At 37.4% G+C, this 9,450-nt stretch overlaps 2 long non-coding RNA genes across 2 annotated transcripts; one reads left to right on the forward strand and one right to left on the reverse strand.

Moving 5' to 3' along the window:
• The first annotated feature begins 6,061 nt into the window (after window positions 1-6,061).
• LOC108945810 (uncharacterized) lies at window positions 6,062-8,831 on the forward strand. Its single transcript, XR_011410633.1, has 2 exons — window positions 6,062-6,452; window positions 8,546-8,831. It is a non-coding gene; the product is annotated as an uncharacterized lncRNA (long non-coding RNA).
• On the reverse strand, window positions 8,011-8,557 carry LOC117276359 (uncharacterized). The gene is made up of 2 exons (XR_004507166.2): window positions 8,511-8,557; window positions 8,011-8,472 (listed from the first exon to the last, which is right to left on the reverse strand). It is a non-coding gene; the product is annotated as an uncharacterized lncRNA (long non-coding RNA).
• Window positions 8,832-9,450: the final 619 nt, after the last annotated feature.

The following is a 9,450-nucleotide window of genomic DNA, read 5'->3' on the forward strand; positions in this document are numbered from 1 at the left end:
CGTGGCAAGCAAAATGATCAAGTTAATTTCACAATAAAACACCACTTTCCTTTTGCTAATCTTAGAAGAGTGTGCCCTCTCTCCCTCTAGATCTATCTTTCTCTCTCTTCGAATCAAATGCAGCTAATCCGATGAAATCTCAAGATGAAAGTTAAGCCTGTTTTTGAATTGGTTGTCCTTGAATTTGGCTATTCATTGTTTTTAAATTGCTTTAATTTTGGGGTTATACTTATCTGACCAGTGAGTAATTTGTTTCTTAGAATCTTCCCTAACTGATTTTTTAATTGCTGTTGAAGTTCATTGCATGTTCGTGTCAGTATTCTACAAGTTTTTATTTTTAAAGTGTCCATTTCCGGGCGAGTCCGGAACCAAAACAATGCATATTTGGACACAAGACACAAAAATCGGTGGAAAAAAAAGTTAGTGATCAAAATACATATAGCGCCCTTTTAAATGGCGCTATACATTAACGGTCGTTTGCCCGTTAAGGTATAACGCCATTTAAAGAGCGTTATACTTGAATTTGAAAAGACGGAAAAGTATAGCGTCGTTTATTAAGGCGCTATACTTGCATAAAAAACGGTCTCCTTCCTTTCCCCACTAAACATAAAACTCCCCCTCCTTTAAAACCCGAATGATAGCGGTTCCCCCATTAACGACCAAAAACGCTTGAGTGGAACCCACTCCTCCCACAAAAAGTAAAGATTATCGGTCTCACATCTTAGCTAAGGTGTTATCTCGTTATGGATTGCTCGTTTCGGCTCCAAATCACCAAATCTTCAACTTTTCAAAAACCTTAAATTGAGGTATTCCGACTTAGTTTTTGTTAAAACTCGTATAAAAAGTGCATATTAGTTGTTTTTAATGTGTTATATGTTGTTTTGTGATTGTTTTGCGATTTAACTAATTTGTTATTTTTATCCGGACTATGATATTAGTGTACTAAAATAAATTAGTAAAAATAGAGAAACTATTAGTAGTTGTTAAAAAAATATTAATTAGTTACTTTTTACGGTGGTATATGTATTTTCGTGAATGTTTTGTGATTAAATTTATTTGTTGTTTTTATCCGATTTAGATTATTTATTTGCTTAAAGACTAGTAAAATAGATAAATTGTTACTTTAGTCCCTCTAGTGTTATCTTGTGGCCTAATGTAGCGCTTGTATTTGTAATGTAGTGCCCTTCTAGAATAGTAAAATGTAGTGCCCTTTAGCGTAGTATCCTTGTAGTTATTGAAATTAATCATTTAAGTATCTATTATACCCAAAAATACATCAAAAAAGCTGATAGTTCAAACACAAACTCTGTCCAATTCTAGTTAACGATCGTAAGAAAATAACATGAGAAAACAATAATATTTCCCGGATATATTGGTGCTACTAGGCCTCAAATATCGAGCCCGGACCCCATATATGAATATTTAATAATTAAATCTTGTATAATTATGAAAATTAATTATTTAATGTTATTATAGTAAAAAATAAGTGAGTCATAAATAAAAATATATAATAATAAAACTAACATATACAATACTAAACTAACATATATATAATAAACTAACATTTAAAATAACAGACATGTTGAGTGATAAATCGAGAAAATTTTCTCATTATGAATACAAGAATTCAGGATATCTTGGTGTTACTGGGCCTCAAATATCGAGCCCGGAACCCATATATGAATATCTAATAATTAAATCGTGTATAATTATGAAAATTAATTATTTAATTTACAAACAAACATATAAAATAATAAAACTAACATGTAAAACAATAAACTAACATATTAAAGTAAAATAATATAATTAATCTTGTTTAATTTATAGTAGACGACATGGAGGTTCCGCCTTTGCATCCCGGACCTGCCAGCCTAGAGTTATTGTTGTTACAAGGCGATCATAGGTCATCCCACATATGAGGGGGACAGTTATTGGCCCAGACGTTCTACGCCAAGAGAGTAGACGACACGTGGGGCTTTCTCAGGGACCACCATCTCTATCCCCGTATAGTCAGACGCCTCCAGGATACGGGTTTTTATAAGATTGTGGAGATCGGCCGGCTACAGCTCGATTGGTCGTTGATCACGGCCCTGATAGAGCGGTGGCGACCGGAGACGCACATATTCCATTTGCCCATTGGCGAGGCCACCATCACGCTGCAGGACGTGGAGGTCATGTATGGGCTACCCGTTGATGGACACCATGTTGCTCTGTTGCATGCCATGAGAGAGCAGACAGGTTTGCAGTATCTGGACATGCTGCAGCAGCTCACCAGTTTACAGCCACCAGAAGAGACTGCACTAGTTGGGTCCAGTCGTCTGCAGTTGACGACTGTCCGACAGCATTTGGAGGCATTACACCCTGACATCACAGACGATACACCGGAGCTTCATATTCACCGGTACACGAGGTTGCTGCTACTCCTTATGTTTGGAGGGGTTTTGTTCCCGAACACTTCGGGGAGCCTAGTCAGCTTGAGATTTTTTCATCATCTTGAGCGGCTAGATGATTTATCCCAGTACAGCTGGGGTGCTGCTTTTCTCGGTTACTTGTACGTGCAGATGTGTCAGGCCAGCATGGGCACCCAGCGTAACGTTACTGGATTTTTGCCGCTGCTACAGGTGAAAACATATTCAAATACTCAATTCATTATAACATACCCAATAAAAATATACCTTAAATTTTACGTCCACTTTGTATGTTAGGTTTGGGCCTAGGAATGGCTCCTGCAGCTGCAGCCACCTCTACTACCATTAGCTCCGGATGCACCACCTCCGTTTCTCCCTCTAGCAAGGAGGTGGGTTGATAGGTGGGGATATGGACGAGAGTACGAGGCTCGAATGACATCCGCACCATGGCAGTGACAGGCAATCCTCGTGCAGACTTCAACAACCCGTTGAAAGACTCTGACACATTTGTAGTCAGAATTCCCAATCTTCTGCCACTATCCGCATGCAAAGTCCACTTGTTAAGCTCGTGTCGCATCAACCAACGATAGGCTCCCTCGTCTTCTTGCCTGATAGATTCCATGTGCCTCCTGAATTTACACTCTTGGTGATCTGTTGCAGCCATCCACATTAAATCATGCAAATCCTTATTAAGATATGCCTTCTAGAAATTGGCATTCAGGTGCCTCACACAATAACGGTGGTAGGCATACGGTTCCTGCCACGCACACAAATTATGTACAGAACTTAAAATAACACCATGTCGATCGGATATTAGACAAATACCTGAACATTGATTGATAACGTGTTCTTTCAAGTGATTCAAAAATAGTGTCCACGTCTCTTGGCTTTTATTGGCACAAATAGCAAAAGCTAAGGGAAATATACTTCCATTAGCATCTACTGCAACGGTGATAAACAACTTAATATCATACTTTCCATAGACACGAGTGCCGTCTATGGGTATTACCGGCCGGTATTGCACAAAACCATCAATTGCTGGTTTAAATACCCAGAACACGTATCTGAATATATATTCTGGTATTCCCGTACTCTGCTCAAGCTTTCATTCAACAACAGTACCGGGTTAAATGTTGCAATGCGGCCATGTACCTGGGTAGAGATGCAAATGACTTATCACAATTACCATAAATAATTTCAAACGCACGTTTGCGCCTGAGAAATGCCTTTCTTTTGGTAATAGTGTACCCATATTCCTGGTGGACAGATGTAATACACTCTTTGATCTTGTACCTTATGTTCGCTTCAATGTGTGGAATCAAGACAAGATAAATCAATTCAACATCCAAGTTGAAGTGATTCCCACTGAATGTGTCAATTTCACAATTGTGGGTGCCAATATATTTACCCACAATCCACATATTTATTTTCTTCTTCTTCGCACGCAGCATCCAATTACAACCCATAAAACATCTAGGATAAACAACCTTGTATACATCCGGAATTGACTCCCATACCGTCATCTCACGACACTCTTTTATGTTGTACATTTTCACCGCCCTACTTAGGCATACTTTATCAGGAAAAAGCATGCCCTTTGACAGCACCGTTGGTCTAGACTCATCCTACATTACTGTCCGAATTTCGTCAGTATCCCTTGCGAGGGCATCCACATCTGGCATACTTGGAAAATGGTCAAGATAAGGAATCTCCCTTGAATGAAATGGCACATGGGACTCGTACACTCTTGGTCTAACGGGGGGTGGAGCATTCTCCCTCGTCAAATCAGGTCCAGCATTCTCTTCCTCCTCATCATCACCCTCATTAGGGAAGGGTGTGTCATCCCCGGACTCATCGACATTATTGTCATAATCATTGTTCTCTTCCTGACTTTGTGCATCTACCAGATCCCGATTAAATATGTCATCTTCAGGCAATTGAGTCAGGACAAGACATTCAAGTTGCTCATTTTCACTGCACAACCAACAAAATAATGAGTTACTCAAATTGATAAATACTTTTCATATAGCTATATCACTTCACTTACAAATCGTAATGTGTTGACATCCCATGATGGACATCATCCTGTTGGTGATGACTCCCGAATCGACCACCATGATCCAACACACCAGAACTACACATTTTCCAACTGGGCATTGGTTCATAACTTATAAAATCCATATCTGGTTGGTACCCCCTGTGGAATATATAAATGTTAATACAAGTTCAATACAGCAAAAATAAACATCGTAACACAAAGTAAAACTGAAGTTTACCACTCGTCTTGTGGATCATGTAAAGTAGGAGAGAAATTATTTCCTCGCTCCTCATTCGCCCGTGGAGATAAGTTTAGATCAGGCCAAACTCTTTCAGCCGGAACTTGTTCGGCTAAAACTGCTCCAAAATAACCACCCGATGATTGAGGGATATCCCTGCTTTGCGCAACCTCATTATTGCGAACGTCTTAAGCCTTGACGTATATTTCCAACATTTTTATTAAAAGAAATTCCCGGTATTCAGCCGGAGTCCTCAAAAAATCACTTAGAGTTTCATCATCCTCGATGTTAAATTCAGCATAACAAGCAACCCCTTGTAGAGTGACAGAATACAGATATCTTCCGGTTACTTTAAGGTTCACCGAACGTTTGCTCACACTCATTTTTTTACATAACAACGATACCAATCTATCATACTCCATTGTAAGTGACAACTTAACATGACATTGTGGAGATAAATTATAGCTTACTGAGTTATTCGCGACCACAACCTCACCCCCCTCACCCCAATATGATGAAACCCTAATTCTTTGCTCTTCAAACATTATGACAAAATGCAAAACAACTTAACGAAGAAAAATTTAACAAGACTTGAGAATTTTTTTGAATGGATTTTTATAAAATCCTTAACGTCTTTAAATAAGGCAATGCCCAATCCGGAGGGTCGAATTTTTTGAGGTATAGCGCCTTAAATAAGGGCGCTATACCCATTTGAATTATTATTATGTCAGTTAAGCGCAGAATAATTATTGGTGGACCCACAAAATATGTATAGCGCCTTAATAAATGGCGCTATACCTGGCCGTCGTTTCATATTCAAATATAGCGCCCTTTTAAAGGGCGCTATACCTTAACGGGCAAACGACTGTTAAGATATAGCGCCCTTTAAAATGGCACTATATGTATTTTGGTTATTGTGAGCACCTGATTTTTGCCACACATATGAAATTACTCCTAAAAGATAATCCAAAAATAATTTTAATTGTTTTATGAACTTTAGAAGTTTACTTTATTTGTTTTGCATTTATTCGCATTGTTTATGCATGTTAAGAATATCGTAAATCATAAAAATCATAAAAATATTCAAATCTTAATTTCATAGCATTTTAATTTTTATATTGCATTTTTAGGATTTAATTACATTGTTAAATGCATTATTTAAATATCTAAAAACCAAAAACATATATTCTTAGGCTAGTTAATTAATTAGGTCATTAGTCAATTAGTGAGTAAAATATATATAATAGTTTAGCCACACAAATTGGTTTAGTCGAGCCCATCCCTTTAGAATCCCAATTTTCATGACCCGCCTGGCCCAATCGGATCCCCCTCTCTTTAAAATACCCATTTTTCCAAATCCTAAAGGGAGACAAGAGAACAAACCCTCTTTCTAAAAAACCCTAGCCGCAAGACCTCCCTTTATTTTCTGATCTCACTCACTCTCACTCCTCTGCGCTCACCCAATACACACGCTCATCCAATATCAACGGGAAATCCTTGAGAATAGATAGAGAATACCTGGCTAGATCTGAAAGTTGAGTTTCAGAAAATTAAGAGAAAAGCACCAGAAAGCAAAAACAGTGAAATTTCAACCAAATACAATTAAAAAACGTTGATTCCAAAGGATTCTTCTATGTCATTTCTGGGTTCTTAAGCTGGATCTTACTTATTGGCAAAAGCTGTTTCTGCTGTAGCATTATAGTTGAGCTCATTTTCGTTTTTTCCGACCTTTATTTGGTTTACATTTCTTTCCTGTGTTGTTTTCGAGGTAATCTTCTACTACCTCATATGGTTTCTTCTAATGTACTGAAATTAGATTTTTCTCCAGATCTATTATAGCGTGAGATTGTTATCTTTATCTGCTGTTACTAGTTAGATTTATGCACTTCGATTAGTTCTTAGCATGAAGTAAATTTCCATCTATTCAATGTCTGAAATCACGGTTGATCCCTGATGCATCTGCTATTATTGTATGGATTGAGTGATTTTGAATTTAGTTTTAACACAATAAAATGCTTTTGAACTCGAAGAAAACATATTTGTAGATTGGGTCTGGTGTTATGAAGTATAAGCAGTTTGTTTGGTTTGATTCCAGCCCCTGTTTAGCATTCTATGCTTGAAAGGAAAAGGGTAACCGAACAAAGATAAAATCAGTACCTCATTGACGGATATGGAGAAGAAGAGTGAAAGAACATGAACTGAGATTTAGCTTTTAGTTGAAGTGGCGTAAATTGATCGTATTTTCATAAGTAATTATAGAATAGCCTGGATGTGTAATCTTAATTCTGAATTAGTTTTGTATTCTTTTGTTTCCATTTCATTGCCCTTTTGGTTGAAAACTAATGCACGAACATGTAGGCTCTAACGTAGTAATGAATCAGTGTATGAGAACAAGTGCAAGCAATTGATTGAATCAAATATGCCAACTCTATGACTGTTCGTAATGATCAATTCTTTATTTAGCACAACTAATTTCCATAACCTATGCCTTTGCAAGAATCTCAAGCCTTAGAAGAATTATCAGACTCTTAAACATCGTAGCTTGCTTTAGGCGCGATCAATAAATCATTGTGACTATGGGTACGATTCCTGTGGCATAGTCATGATACATAATCTCATTCGGGTGTGCATTTCATGTGACCCAAACGTAACTTCTAATAGTAATAAAAATAAACATGTGGTAAATCGTGGGTACATTTCATGTGGTGCGGTTTGCAATGTGTACCAAAATGATAAGTGTAGGACATCGTGACTTGTTTCAGAAATAATTCCATAAATATTAAATGCGGTTAAAAAATAAAAAATGCACAATAGGTTTCAAACATGAAATAAATTAGATAATTAGGCCAGTTATTAACAGTTGAGCGACTGTGCTAAAACCACGGAACTCTGGAGTGTCTCACACCTTCTCCCGAATTAACAGAATTCCTTACCCGGTCTTCTGTGTTCGTAGACCATAAATAAGAGTCAATTTCCTCGATTTGGGATTTAAAATAAATCGGTGACTTGGGACACCATAAATTATCCCAAGTGGCGACTCTGAAATAAATAAATAATCTCATTTCGATGCATTTCACTTAAATTGAAAAAATTTCCTATCCTCTTCGGGAAAAAGGAAGTGTGGCAGTCACTAACTCTTTTTTCTCCCTATTTTTGTGTCTTGAGTCCAAAAATGCATTATTTTGGTTTCGGACTCTTTCCGGGCTTTGCTATTTTTTTGGTTATAAAGATTGATTATTTCTATGCTGAAAGATTTGTCTTTTTGTCAGAACTCTTTCTTTTTCTGCTCTAGTTTGGATTAGTCAAGGCATTGTCTAGTGAAACTCTTATTAGCCATAAAACTTTTCCATTTAAAAACTGCCGAGTGGATGTCATTGAGCTGATACAGTGAATGAATACTGCTAATTAGCTAGAAGAAAGAACTAGTAGAGTTAAGCATGGCGTTAAGAAACAATCATCGATGGATCAGAATTAAGTCGCATCGTAATGGAAGAAGAGAGGAGGGCTGGTATATGGTTGTGAGGGAAGACAGCCATTGAAGTTTGGAAGTATATGGATCATCAGTCTAAAAGCAGTAGAAAGTATATTGAAGTTTGGAAAGTGTATTGAAGAGGAAGATGGTTATACTAAGCGGATCAAAGAGGCCGGGGGTTTGGAAAAGCTTGAATACTTTTCTAATATTGAAATTCGATGTGAGGTTGTTCTAATAATGGGTACATATTGGCCGTCACTAGAACGTTATGCTGAGGTGACTTTGACACATACTTTTCATCTTCATATGACTTAACCTTTTCTTGACATACTTTCCATCTTCATATGACTTAACCTTTTCTTGACATACTTTCCATCTTCATATGACAGAGATTGCGTATATAGAAGATTGGAGCTCTGACGATGAAAAATGGGAGGACCCAATGTATTAGTGATGTCTTAAGGGATTAACCTGTTGTTGACATATTTTTCATCTTTATATGAGAGAAATGGCGTAAAATGGAAAGGGATAACTTTTTGACAAATTTCTCCATTATTATATTTATACATTTCTACTTCTGCCTTGTTATAAATGAAAACTAGTCACCTCATGATAAACATGCTTACCAGCTGCAAGGGTACCATTGGAATTTAAATTGTTTGTTTTGTGCTCTAAGGATTCGTACTGTTGCAGCATTCATGTGTGTACTTTGGTTTGAATGGACGAAAAACTCTATTTATTCTGCATTTAATGCCTTTCGTCTTCCAGCCTTGGGGTCTGTTTTTGTGCTACTTTATCTTTGTATTGCTGTAATTTCTCTTAGTTTTCCTTAGAAGAATTATCCAAATAGTCCTTCATCCAACCGCTTAAACTAAAAAATAATTGTGTATACGATCAAAACCGGTTAGTCCTTCGTACGAACTGGTCGAAATGGTAATGCATTGGGTCGAAGAGCGTCTTCATAATATCAGGTTGAGGTCCGAGGTCAGGTCGCCAAGTTTCGAGCCCTAGGGACCGATCAATGTCGAGCTCGATATCATTATTGAGTTCGAATCCAAATTGAACTATGATACAAAGTGAAGTTATCGATCTTATGAGGTAGAGATCGACCAACACTGACCCCGAATCAATACAAGGATCCGAATTAGAATCGAGCTTGAGTCAAGATTGAGAGCTCGAGTCGATATCAAGCTCGAGTAAATATCGAGCTCATAGACAAGAGTCGTTGCAATCGCACTAGAGGAGAGAATCCTGGCAGAAATTATGGAAAAACTGATTTATCATGGGTCTTCCA

The sequence above is a fragment of the Nicotiana tomentosiformis genome, chromosome 8 (assembly GCF_000390325.3).
Source record: "Nicotiana tomentosiformis chromosome 8, ASM39032v3, whole genome shotgun sequence".
In the NCBI taxonomy this organism is placed as follows: Eukaryota; Viridiplantae; Streptophyta; class Magnoliopsida; order Solanales; family Solanaceae; genus Nicotiana; species Nicotiana tomentosiformis.